Source organism: Primulina tabacum, chromosome 10, assembly GCF_025594145.1.
Source record: "Primulina tabacum isolate GXHZ01 chromosome 10, ASM2559414v2, whole genome shotgun sequence".
Classification (NCBI taxonomy): Eukaryota; Viridiplantae; Streptophyta; class Magnoliopsida; order Lamiales; family Gesneriaceae; genus Primulina; species Primulina tabacum.
This window is the reverse complement of record NC_134559.1, coordinates 16,453,495-16,465,019: the sequence shown is the minus strand read 5'-3', so window position 1 is coordinate 16,465,019 and position 11,525 is coordinate 16,453,495. Positions and strand designations below refer to the sequence as shown.

The 11,525-nt window shown below is 43.4% G+C and overlaps 9 non-coding genes and 6 pseudogenes across 9 annotated transcripts; all 15 read right to left on the bottom strand.

The window, feature by feature from the left end:
• Window positions 1-155: 155 nt before the first annotated feature.
• On the bottom strand, window positions 156-274 carry LOC142506447 (5S ribosomal RNA). Its single transcript, XR_012804740.1, has one exon. It is a non-coding gene; the product is annotated as a 5S ribosomal RNA (ribosomal RNA).
• A 679-nt stretch (window positions 275-953) lies between these two features.
• LOC142509452 (5S ribosomal RNA) lies at window positions 954-1,071 on the bottom strand. Its single transcript, XR_012807625.1, has one exon. It is a non-coding gene; the product is annotated as a 5S ribosomal RNA (ribosomal RNA).
• Window positions 1,072-1,710: 639 nt separating this feature from the next.
• On the bottom strand, window positions 1,711-1,829 carry LOC142510648 (5S ribosomal RNA; annotated as a pseudogene).
• A 684-nt stretch (window positions 1,830-2,513) lies between these two features.
• Window positions 2,514-2,632, bottom strand: LOC142513679 (5S ribosomal RNA). The gene has a single exon (XR_012809613.1). It is a non-coding gene; the product is annotated as a 5S ribosomal RNA (ribosomal RNA).
• Window positions 2,633-3,315: 683 nt separating this feature from the next.
• Window positions 3,316-3,431, bottom strand: LOC142512499 (5S ribosomal RNA; annotated as a pseudogene).
• A 681-nt stretch (window positions 3,432-4,112) lies between these two features.
• LOC142516623 (5S ribosomal RNA) lies at window positions 4,113-4,231 on the bottom strand. Its single transcript, XR_012812408.1, has one exon. It is a non-coding gene; the product is annotated as a 5S ribosomal RNA (ribosomal RNA).
• Window positions 4,232-4,796: 565 nt separating this feature from the next.
• Window positions 4,797-4,915, bottom strand: LOC142509137 (5S ribosomal RNA). Its single transcript, XR_012807324.1, has one exon. It is a non-coding gene; the product is annotated as a 5S ribosomal RNA (ribosomal RNA).
• A 684-nt stretch (window positions 4,916-5,599) lies between these two features.
• Window positions 5,600-5,717, bottom strand: LOC142511506 (5S ribosomal RNA; annotated as a pseudogene).
• Window positions 5,718-6,396: 679 nt separating this feature from the next.
• On the bottom strand, window positions 6,397-6,515 carry LOC142515203 (5S ribosomal RNA). The gene has a single exon (XR_012811059.1). It is a non-coding gene; the product is annotated as a 5S ribosomal RNA (ribosomal RNA).
• Window positions 6,516-7,194: 679 nt separating this feature from the next.
• LOC142516376 (5S ribosomal RNA) lies at window positions 7,195-7,313 on the bottom strand. The gene has a single exon (XR_012812174.1). It is a non-coding gene; the product is annotated as a 5S ribosomal RNA (ribosomal RNA).
• A 683-nt stretch (window positions 7,314-7,996) lies between these two features.
• Window positions 7,997-8,115, bottom strand: LOC142511861 (5S ribosomal RNA; annotated as a pseudogene).
• Window positions 8,116-8,793: 678 nt separating this feature from the next.
• LOC142510451 (5S ribosomal RNA) lies at window positions 8,794-8,912 on the bottom strand. Its single transcript, XR_012808561.1, has one exon. It is a non-coding gene; the product is annotated as a 5S ribosomal RNA (ribosomal RNA).
• A 652-nt stretch (window positions 8,913-9,564) lies between these two features.
• Window positions 9,565-9,671, bottom strand: LOC142512878 (5S ribosomal RNA; annotated as a pseudogene).
• Window positions 9,672-10,306: 635 nt separating this feature from the next.
• On the bottom strand, window positions 10,307-10,425 carry LOC142515976 (5S ribosomal RNA). The gene has a single exon (XR_012811796.1). It is a non-coding gene; the product is annotated as a 5S ribosomal RNA (ribosomal RNA).
• A 410-nt stretch (window positions 10,426-10,835) lies between these two features.
• On the bottom strand, window positions 10,836-10,954 carry LOC142511918 (5S ribosomal RNA; annotated as a pseudogene).
• Window positions 10,955-11,525: the final 571 nt, after the last annotated feature.

Here is an 11,525-nt window from a genome sequence, read left to right as displayed (position 1 = left end):
CGTTTACAATCAAATTAGGCTACAATTTTGTCCTAACCCGGCAGTGCCTCAGCTACGTTGATTTCACATGTCTTATCTGGTCCCGATCAAGCTTCCGATGATTTGAGCCGAAAATCGTCTGTCAACAAGTATTTTAAAAATAGAAAAACACGAAAAGGGTGCAACACGAGGACTTCCCTGGGGGTCACCCATCCTAGTATTGCTCTCGCCCAAGCACGCTTAACTTCGGAGTTCTGATGGGATCCGATGCATTAGTGATGGTATTATCGCACCCGACATTCAGTGAGATGTTTATTCTTATATCCCTGGAGTACGTGTGGAACGGGCGGCGTTGGAAAACACGCGGCACTGCTCTCGCCCAATCAACCATGAAGTTAAGCGTTCTAGTGCGATGGCAGAGCTAGGATGGGTGACCTCCCTGGGCAGGCCTCGTGTCGCGACCGTTTAAGTAAATTATGGATAAAACAGTCGAAATAATTGTTTTTAATGAGTTAACCATCTCCGTTGTAATCTGCGTCATACCCTTCCGCACAGAACCGGCTCACGACAACAAAAATCGCTTAATGTTCCCATAAAATAGAAAAAAATAAGAGGAATAATAACGAATGTAAAGCTATTATTATACTTGGGATACGATAAAATGGAACCGAAATCGAATTTCGAACTTCCTAAGCGGATTTCTCGAGGAAACGGAAGCTTAACAGAAGCGGAAAATCGCAAATTAGAGGGTCTTAGAGAACGAATTCGGCTAAAATCTCGCCACCTCGTTGCGGAGTAATATGTCTCGTTCGTTTTCCCGTTTACAATCAAATTAGGTTACAATTTTGTCTAAATCCGGCAGTGCCCGAGCTACGTTGATTTCACATGTCTTATCTGGTCCCGATCGAGATTCCGATGATTTGAGCCGAAAATCGTCTGTCAACAAGTAATCAAAAATAGAAAAAACACGAAAAGGGGTGCAACACGAGGACTTCCCAGGAGGTCACCTTTCCTAGTACTTCTCTCGCCCTAGCACGCTTAACTTCGAGTTCTGATGGGATCCAATGCATTAGTGCTGGTTTGATCGCACCCGACATTGAGTGGGATGTTTATTTTTATATTCCTCGAGTACGTGTGGAGCGGGCGACGATGGACAACACGCGGCACTGCTCTCGCCCAATCAGAACCATGAAATTAAGCGTTCTGGCGCGATGGCAGAGCTAGGATGGGTGACCTCCCTGGGCAGTCCTCGTGTCGCGACCATTTACTTAAATTAAGGTTAAAACAGTCGAAATAATTGTTTTTAGTGAGTTAACCGTCTCCAGAGTAATCTGCATCATACCCTCTTGCACAGAACCGGCCCACGACAAAAAAAATCGCTAAATGTTCCCAGAAAATAGAAAAAAATAAGAAGAAGAAATAGCGAATGTAAAGCTATTATTATGCCTGGGCTACGATAAAATAGAACCGGAATCGAATTTCGAAATTCCTAAGCGGATTTTCGAGGAAACGTAAGCTTAACAGAAGCGGAAATCACAAATTCGAGGGTCTTAGAGAAGGAATTCGGCTAAAATCTCGCAACCTCATTGCCGAGTACTGAGTCGTTCGTTTGACTGTTTACAATCAAATTAGCCTACAATTTTGTCCAAATCCGGCAGTGCCCGAGCTACGTTGATTTCAAATGTTTTACCTGGTTCCGATCGAGATTCAGATGATTTGAGCCAAAAATCGTCTGTCAACACGAGGACTTCCCAGGGGGTCACACCATCCTAGTACTGCTCTCGCCCAAGCACGCTTAACTTCGGAGTTCTGACGGGATCCGGTGCATTAGTGCTGGTATTATCGCACCGACATTCAGTGAGATGTTTATTCTTATATCCCTCGAGTACGTGTGAGCGGGCGGCGATGGAAAACACGCGACACTATTCTCGCCCAATCAGAACCATGAAGTTAAGCGTTTTTGGTGCGATGGCAGAGCTTAGGATGGGTGACCTCCCTGGGCAGACCTTGTGTCGCGACCGGTTTAAGTAAATTACGGATTAAAACAGTCGAAATAATTGTTTTTAATGAGTTAACGTGTCTCCGTTGTAATCTGCGTCCTACCCTTACGCACAGAACCGGCATCACGACAACAAAAATAGCTAAATGTTCCCAGAAAATAAAAAAAAAAATAAGAAGAAGAAAATAGCGAATGTAAAGCTATTATTATGCTTGAGATACGATAAATGGAACTGAAATCGAATTTCGAACTTCCTAAGCGGATTTCTCGAGGAAACGGAAGCTTAAAGAAGCGAAAAATTGCAAATTAGAGAGTCTTAGAGAAGGAATTCGGCTAAACTCTCGCCAGCTCATTGCAGAGTATGAGTCTCGTTCGTTTGCCCATTTACAACCAAATTAGCCTACAATTTTGTCAAATCCGGCAGTGCCCGAGCTATGTTGATTTCACATGTCTTATCTGGTCACGATCGAGATTCAGATGATTTGAGCCGAAAATCATCTGTCAACAAGTAATCAAAAATAGAAAAACACGAAAAGGGGTGCAACACGAGGACTTCCCAGGCGGTGACCCATTCTAGTACTGCTCTCGCCCAAGCACTCTTAACTTCGGAGTTCTGATGGGATCTGGTGCATTAGTGCGGGTATGATCGCACCCGAAATTGAGTGGGATGTTTATTCTTATATCCCTCAAGTACGTGTGGAGCGGGCGGACATGTACAACATGCGGCACTACTCTCTCCCAATCAGAACCATGAAGTTAAGCGTTTTGGTGCGATGACAGAGCTAGGATGGGTGACCTCTCTGAGAAGTCCTCGTGTGGCGACCGTTTACGTAAATTATGGATAAAAAAGTCGAAATAATTGTTTTTAATGTGTTAACTGTCTCCGGAGTAATATGCGTCATACCCTTCCGCACAGAACCGGCTCACGTCAACAAAAATCGCTAAATGTTCCAAGAAAATAGAAAAAAAATAAGAAGAAGAAAATAGCGAATGTAAAGCTATTATTATGCTTGGGATACGTTAAAATTTAACCGAAATCGAATTTCGAACTTCTTAAGCGGATTTCTCGAGGAAACGGAAACTTAACAAAAGCAAAAAATCGCAAATCAGAGGGTCTTAGAGAAGGAATTCGGCTAAACTCTCGCCAGCTCATTGTGGAGTAATGACTCTCGTTCGTTTGCCCGTTTACAACCAAATAAGCCTTCAATTTTGTCCCAATCCGGCAGTGCCAGAGCTACGTTGATTTCACATGTCTTATCTGGTCCCAATCGAGATTAAGATGATTTGAGCCGAAAATCTTCTGTCAACAAGTAATCAAAAATAGAAAAACAACAAAAGTTGTGCAACACAACTTCCTAGGGGGTCACCCATCCTAGTATTGCTATCGCCCAGGCACGCTTGACTTCGGAGTTCTGATGGGATCCGATGAATTAGTGTTGGTATGATCGCACCCGACATTGACTGGGATGTTTATTCTTATACCCCTCGAGTACGTGTGGAGCGGGCGGCGATGGACAACACGCAGCACTACTCTCGCCCAATCAGAACCATGAAGTTAAGCGTTCAGAAGCGATGACAGAGCCAGGATGGGTGACCTCCCTGGGCATTCCTCGTGTCGCGACCGTTTACGTAAATTATGGATAAAACAGTCGAAATAATTGTTTTTAATGAGTTAACCGTCTCCGGAGTAATCTGCGTCATACCCTTCCGCACAGAATCGGCTCACGACAACAAAAATCGCTAAATGTTCCCAAAAAATATAAAAAAATAAGAAGAAAAAAATAGCGGATGGAAAGCTATTATTATGCTTGGGATACGATAAAATGGAACCGGAATCGAATTTCGAAATTCCTATGCGGATTTCTCAAGGAAACGGAAGCTTAAAAGAAGTGAAAAATCGCAAATTAGAGGGTCTTAGAGAAGGAATTCGGCTAAAATATCACCACCTCATTGCAGAGTAATGAGTCTTGTTCGTTTGCCCGTTTACAATCAAATTAGCCTACAATTTTTTCCAAATCCGGCAGTGCCCGAGCTACTTTCATTTCACATGTCTTATCTGGTCCCGATCTAGATTAAGATGATTTGAGCCGAAAATCATATCTCAACATGTATCTAAAATAGAAAAACACGAAAAGGCATGCAACACGAGGACTTCCCAGGGGGTCACCAATCCTAGTACTTCTCTCGCCCAAGCACGCTTAACTTCGGAGTTCTGATGCGATCCGGTGAATTAGTGCTGGTATGATCGCACTCGACATTGAGTGGGATGTTTATTCTTATATCCCTCGAGTCCGTGTGAAGCGGGCGGCGATGGACAACACGCGGCACTACTCTCGCCCAATCAGAACCACGATGTTAACCGTCTCCGGAGTAATCTTCGTCAAACCCTTCCGCACAGAACCGGCTTACGATAACAGAAATCGCTTAATTTTCCCAGAAAATAGAAAAAAATATGAAGAAGAAAATAACGAATGTAAAGCTATTATTATGCTTAGGATACGATAAAATGGAACCGAAATCGAATTTCGAACTTCCTAAGCGGATTTCTCGAGGAAACGGAAGCTTAACAGAAGCGAAAAATCGCAAATTAGAGGGTCTTAGAGAAGGAATTCGGCTAAAATCTCGCCAGCTCATTGCGGAGAAATGAGTCTAGTTCGTTTGCCCGTTTACAATCAAATTAGGCTACAATTTTGTCCAAATCCGGCAGTGCCCGAGCTACGTTGATTTCACATGTCTTATCTGGTCCCGATCGAGATTCCGATGATTTGAGCCGAAAATCGTTTGTCAACAAGTAATCAAAAATAGAAAAACACGAAAAAGGGTGCAACACAAAGACTTCCCAAGGGGTCACCCATCCTAGTACTACTCTCGCCCAAGCACGCTTACCTTCAAAGTTCTGATAGAATCCGGTGCATTAGTGCTGGTATGATCGCCCCCCGACATTGAGTGGGATGTTTATTCTTATATCCCTCGAGTACGTGTTGCGCGGGCAAAGATGGACAACACGCGGCACTGCTCTCGCCCAATCAGACCCATGAAGTTAAACGTTCTGGAGTGATGGCAGAGCTAGGAAGGGTGACCTCCCTAGGCATTCCTCGTGTCGAGACCGTTTACGTAAATTATGGATAAAACAGTCAAAATAATTGTTTTTAATGAGTTAACCGTCTCCGAAGTAATCTTCGTAATAGCCTTCCGCACAGAACCGGCTCAAGACAACAAAAATCGCTAAATGTTCCCAGAAAATAGAAAAAAAATAAGAAGAAGAAAATAACGAATTTAAAGCTATTATTATGCCTGGGATACGATGAAATGGAACCGGAATCGAATTTCGAAATTCCTAAGCGGATTTCTAGAGGAAATAGAAGCTTAACATAAGCGGAAAATCGCAAATTAGAGGGTCTTAGAGAAGGAATTCGGCTAAAATCTCGTCAGCTCATTGCGTAGTAATGAGGCTCGTTCGTTTGCCCATTTACAATCAAATTAGCCTACAATTTTGTCCAAATCCGGCAGTGCCCGAGCTACGTTGATTTCACATGTCTTATCTGGTCCCGATCGAGATTCAGATGATTTGAGCCAAAAATCGTCTGTCAACAAGTAATAAAAAATAGAAAAAGACGAAAAGGCGTGCAACACGAGGACTTCCCAGGGGGTCACCCATCCTAGTACTGCTCTCGCCCAAGCACGCTTAACTTTGTAGTTCTGATGGGATCCGGTGAATTAGTGCTCTTTGATCGCACTCGATATTGAGTGGGATGTTTATTTTTGTATCCCTCGAGTACGTGTGGAGCGGGCGGCGATGCACAACACGCGGCACTGCTCTCGTCCAATCAGAACCATGAAGTTAAGCGTTCTGGCGCGATGGCAGAGCTAGGATGGGTGACTTCCCTGGGCAGTCCTTGTGTCGCGACCGTTTACGTAAACTATATATAAAACAGTCAAAATAATTGTTTTTAATGAGTTAACCGTCTCCGGAGTAATCTACGTCTAACCATTTCGCACAGAACTGGCTCACGACAACACAAATCGCTAAATGTTCCCAGAAAATATAAAAAAATAAGAAGAAAAAATAGCGAATGTAAAGCTATTATTATACCTGGGATACGATAATATGGAACCGGAATCGAATTTCGAACTTCTAAGCAGATTTCTCAAGGAAATGGAAGCTTAACAGAAGCGGAAAATCGCAAATTAGAGGGTCTTAGAGAAGGAATTCGGCTAAAATCTCACCACCTCATTGCGGAGTAATGTGTCTCGTTCGTTTGCCCGTTTACAATCAAATTAGCCTACAATTTTGTCCAAATCCGGCAGTACCCGAGCTACGTTGATTTCATATGTCTTATCTGGTCCCGATCGAGATTCAGATGATTTGAGCCGAAAATCGTCTGTCAACAAGTATCAAAAACAGAAAAACACGAAAAGACGTGCAACACGAGGACTTCCCAGGGGGTCACCCATCCTAGTACATCTCTCGCCCAAGCACGCTTAACTTCGGAGTTCTGATGGGATCCGGTGAATTAGTGCTGGTATGATCGCCCCCGACATTGAGTGGGATGTTTATTCTTATATCCCTCGAGTACGTGTGGAGCGGGCAGCGATGGACAACACGTGGCACTGCTCTCGTCCAATCAGAACCATGAAGTTAAGCGTTCTGGCGCGATGGCAGAGCTAGGATCGGTGACTTCCCTGGGCAGTCCTTGTGTCGCGACCGTTTACGTAAACTATGGATAAAACAGTCGAAATAATTGTTTTTAATTAGTTAACCGTCTCCGGAGTATTCTGCGTCATACCCTTCCGCACAGAAATGGCTCACGACAACAAAAATCGCTAAATGTTCCAAGAAAATATAAAAAAATAAGAAGAAAATAGCGAATGGAAAGCTATTATTATGCTTGGGATACGATAAAATGGAACCGGAATCGAATTACGAACTTCCTAAGCGGATTTCTCTAGGAAACAGAAGCTTAACAAAAGCGGAAAATCGCAAATTAGAGGGTCTTAGAGAAGGAATTCGGCTAAAATCTCACCACCTCATTGCTGAGTAATGAGTCTCGTTCGTTAGCCCGTTTACAATCAAATTAGCCTACAATTTTGTCCGAATCCGGCAGTGCTCGAGCTACGTTGATTTCACATGTCTTATCTGGTCTAGAACGAGATTCAGATGATTTGAGCCTAAAATCGTCTGTCAACAAGTAGTCAAAAATAGAAAAACACAAAAAGGGGTGCAACACGAGGACTTCCCAGGGGGTCATCTATCCTAGTACTGCTCTCGCCCAAGCACGTTTAACTTCTGAGTTCTGATGGGATCCGGTGCATTAGTGCTGGTATGATCACACCCGACATTGAGTGTTATGTTTATTCTTATATCCCTCGAGTACGTGTGGAGCGGGCGGCGATGGAAAACACGTGGCACTGCTCTCGCCCAATCATAACCATGAAGTTAAGCGTTCTGGCGCGATGGCAGAGCTAGGATGGGTGACTTTCCTAGGCAGTCCTTGTGTCGCGACCGTTTATGTAAACTATGGATAAAACAGTCAAAATAATTGTTTTTAATGAGTTAACCGTCTCCGGAGTAATCTACGTCATACCCTTCCGCACAGAACTGGCTCACGACAACAAAAATCGCTAAATGTTCTCAGAAAATATAAAGAAATAAGAAGAAAAAAATAGCGAATAGAAAGCTATTATTATGCTTGGGATACGATAAAATGGAACCGGAATCGAATTTCGAACTTCCTAAGCGGATTTCTCAAGGAAACGGAAGCTTAACAAAAGCCGAAAATCGCAAATTAGAGGGTCTTAAGGAAGGAATTCGGCTAAAATCTCACCACCTCATTGCGGAGTAATGAGTCTTGTTCGTTTTTCCCGTTTACAATCAAATTAGCTAACAATTTTGTCCAAATCCGGCAGTGCCCGAGCTACGTTGATTTCAAATGTCTTATCTGGTCCCGATCGATTTTCAGATGATTTGAGCCAAAAATCCTCTGTCAACAAGTAATCTAAAATTGAAAAACACGAAAAAGGGTGCAACACGAGGACTTCCCAAGGGCTCACCCATCCTAGTACTGGTCTCGACCTAGCACGCTTAACTTCGGAGTTGTGATGGGAACCGGTGCATTAGTGCTGTTATGATCACACCCAACATTGAGTGGGATGTTTATTTTTATATCACTCGAGTACGTGTGGCGCGGGCGGCGATGAACAACACGCGACACTGCTCTCGCCCAATCAAAACCATGAAGTTAAGCGTTCTGGCGTGATGGAAGAGCTAGGATCGGTGACCTCGCTGGGAAGTCCTCGTGTTGCGACCGTTTACGTAAATTATGGATAAAACAGTCGAAATAATTGTTTTTAATGAGATAACCGTCTTCGGAGTAATCAGCGTCATTCCCTTCTGCACAGAACCGGCTCACGACAACAAAAATTGCTAAATGTTCCCAGAAAATAGAAAAAATAAGAAGAAGAAAATAGCGAATGTAAAGCTATTATTATGCATGGGATACGATAAAATTGAACCAGAATAGAATTTCGAACTTCTAAGCGGATTTCTCGAGGAAACGGAAGCTTAACAGAAGCGTAAAATATCAAATTAGAGGGTCTAGAGAAGGAATTCGGCTAAATTCTCGCCAGCTTATTGCGGAGTAATGAGTGTCGTTCGTTTGCCCGTTTACAATCAAATTAGGCTACAATTTTGTCCTAATCCGGCAGTGCCCGAGCTACGTTGATTTCACATGTTTTATCTGGTCACGATCGAGATTCAGATGATTTGAGCCAAAAATCGTCTGTCAAGAAGTAATCAAAAATAGAAAAACAAGAAAAAGGTGCAACACAAGGACTTCACAGGGGGTCACCCATCCTAGTACTGCTCTCGCCTAAGCACGCCTAACTTCGGAGTTCTTATAGGATCCGATGCATTAGCGCTGGTATGATCGCACCCAAATTGAGTGGGATGTTAATTCTTATATCCCTCGAGTACGTGTGGCGCGGGCGGCGATGGACAACACGCGACACTGCTCTCGCCCAATCAGAACCATGAAATTAAGCGTTCTGGCGTGATGGCAGAGCTTGGAATCGCGACCGTTTACGTAAATTATGGATAAAACTGTCAAAATTATTGTTTTTAATGAGTTAACCATCTCCGGAGTAATCTACGTCATACCCTTCCGCACAGAACCGACTCACAACAACAAAAATCGCTAAATGTTCCCAAAAAATAGAAAAAAAAGAAGAAGAAAATAGCGAATGTAAAGCTATTATTATGTTTGGGATACGATAAAATGGAACCGAAATCGAATTTCGAACTTCCTAAGCGGATTTGTCAAGGAAACGGAAGCTTAACAGAATCGAAAAATCGCAAATTAGAGAGTCATAGAGAAGGAATTCTGCTAAAATCTCGCCAGCTCATTGCGGAGTAATGAGTCTCGTTCGTTTTCCCGTTTACAATCAAATTAGCCTACAATTTTGTCCAAATCCGGCAAGGCCCGAGCTACGTTGATTTCACATGTCTTATCTGGTCCCGATCAAGATTCAGATAATTTGAGCCGAAAATCGTCTGTCAACAAGTAATCAAAAATTGAAAAACTCGAAAAGACGTGCAACACGAGGACTTCCCAGGGGGTCACTGCTCTCGCCCAAGCACGGTTAACTTCGGCGTTCTGATGGGATCCGGTGCATTAGTGCTGGTATGATCGCACCCGACATTGAGTGGAATGTTTATTCTTATATCCCTCGAGTACGTGTGGAGCGGGCGGCTATGGACAACACGCGGCACTGCTCTCGCCCAATCAGAACCATGATGTTAAGCGTTCTGGCGCAATGGCAGAGCTAGGATGGGTGAAACAGTCTAAGTAATAGTTTTTTAATGAGTTAACCATCTCAGGAGTAATCTGCGTCATACCCTTCCGCAAAGAGCCAGCTCACGGACAACAAAAATCACCAAATGTTCCCAGAAAATAGAAAAAAAATAAGAAGAAGAAAATGGCGAATGTAAAGCTATTATTATGCCTGGGATACGATAAAATGGAACCGGAATCGAATTTCGAACTTCCTAAGCGGATTTCTCAAGGAAACAGAAGCTTAACAGAAGCTGAAAATCGCAAATTAGAGGGTCTTAGAGAAGGAATTCGGCTTAACTCTCGCTAGCTCATTGCAAAGTAATGAGTCTCGTTCGTTTGCGCGTTTTCAATCAAATTAGGCTACAATTTTGTTCAGATCCGGAAGTGCCCGAGCTACGTTGATTTCAAATGTCTTATCTGGTCCCGATCTAGATTCAGATGATTTGAGCCGAAAATCGTCTGTCAACAAGTTATCAAAAATAGAAAAACACGAAAAGGGGTGCAACACGAGGACTTCCTAGGAGGTCACCCATCCTAGTACAGCTCTCGCCCAAGCTCGCTTAACTTCGAAGTTCTGATGGGATCCGGTGCATTAGTGCTAGTATGATCGCACCCGATATTGAGTGGGATGTTTATTCTTATATCCCTCGAGTACGTGTGGCGCGGGTGGCGATGGACAACACGCGGCATTGCTCTCGCCCAATCAGAACCATGAAGTTAAGCGTTCTGGTGCGATGGCAGAGCTAGGATGGGTGATCTCGCTGGGAAGTCCTCGTATCGCGACCGTTTACGTAAATTATGGATAAAACAGCCTAAATAATTATTTTTAATGAGTTAACCGTCTCCGGAGTAATGATTTTCGCTCCTTTGCCCGTTTACAACCAAATTAGCCGACAATTTTGTCCAAATCCGGCAGTGCCCGAGCTACGTTGATTTCACGTCTTATCTGGTCCCGATCGAGATTCAGATGATTTCAGCCGAAAATCGTCTTTCAACAAGTAAGCAAAAATAGAAAAACACGAAAAATGGTGCAACGCGAGGACTTCCCAGGAGGTCACCCATCCTGGCGCTGCTCTCGCCCAAGCACGCTTAATTTCGGATTTCTGATGGAATCCGGTGCATTAGTGCTGGTATGATCGTACCCGACATTGATTGGGATGTTTATTCTTATATCCCTCGAGTACGTGTGGAGCGGGTGGCGATGGACAACACGCGGCACTGCTCTCGCCCAATCAAAACCATGAAGTTAAGCATTCTGGCGCGATGGAAGAGCTAGGATGGGTGACTTCCCTGAGAAGTCCTCGTGTCGCGACCGTTTACGTAAATTATGGCTAAAAGAGTCGAAATAATTGTTTTTAATGAGTTAACCGTCTCCGAAGTAATCTGCGTCATACCCTTCCGCACAGAACCTGCTCACGACAACAAAAATCGCTAAATGTTCCTAGAAAATAGAAAAAAAAAATAAGTAGAAGAAAATAGCGAATGTAAAGCTATTATTATGCCTGAAATACGATAAAATGGAACCGGAATCGAATTTCGAACTTCCTAAGCGGATTTCTCGAGAAAACGGAAGCTTAACAGAAGCAGAAAATCGCAAATTAGAGGGTCAAAGAGAAGGAATTCAGCTAAAATCTCGCCACCTCATTGCAGAGTAATGAGTCTCGTTCGTTTGCCCATTTACAATCAAATTAGCCTACAATTTTGTCCAAATCCGG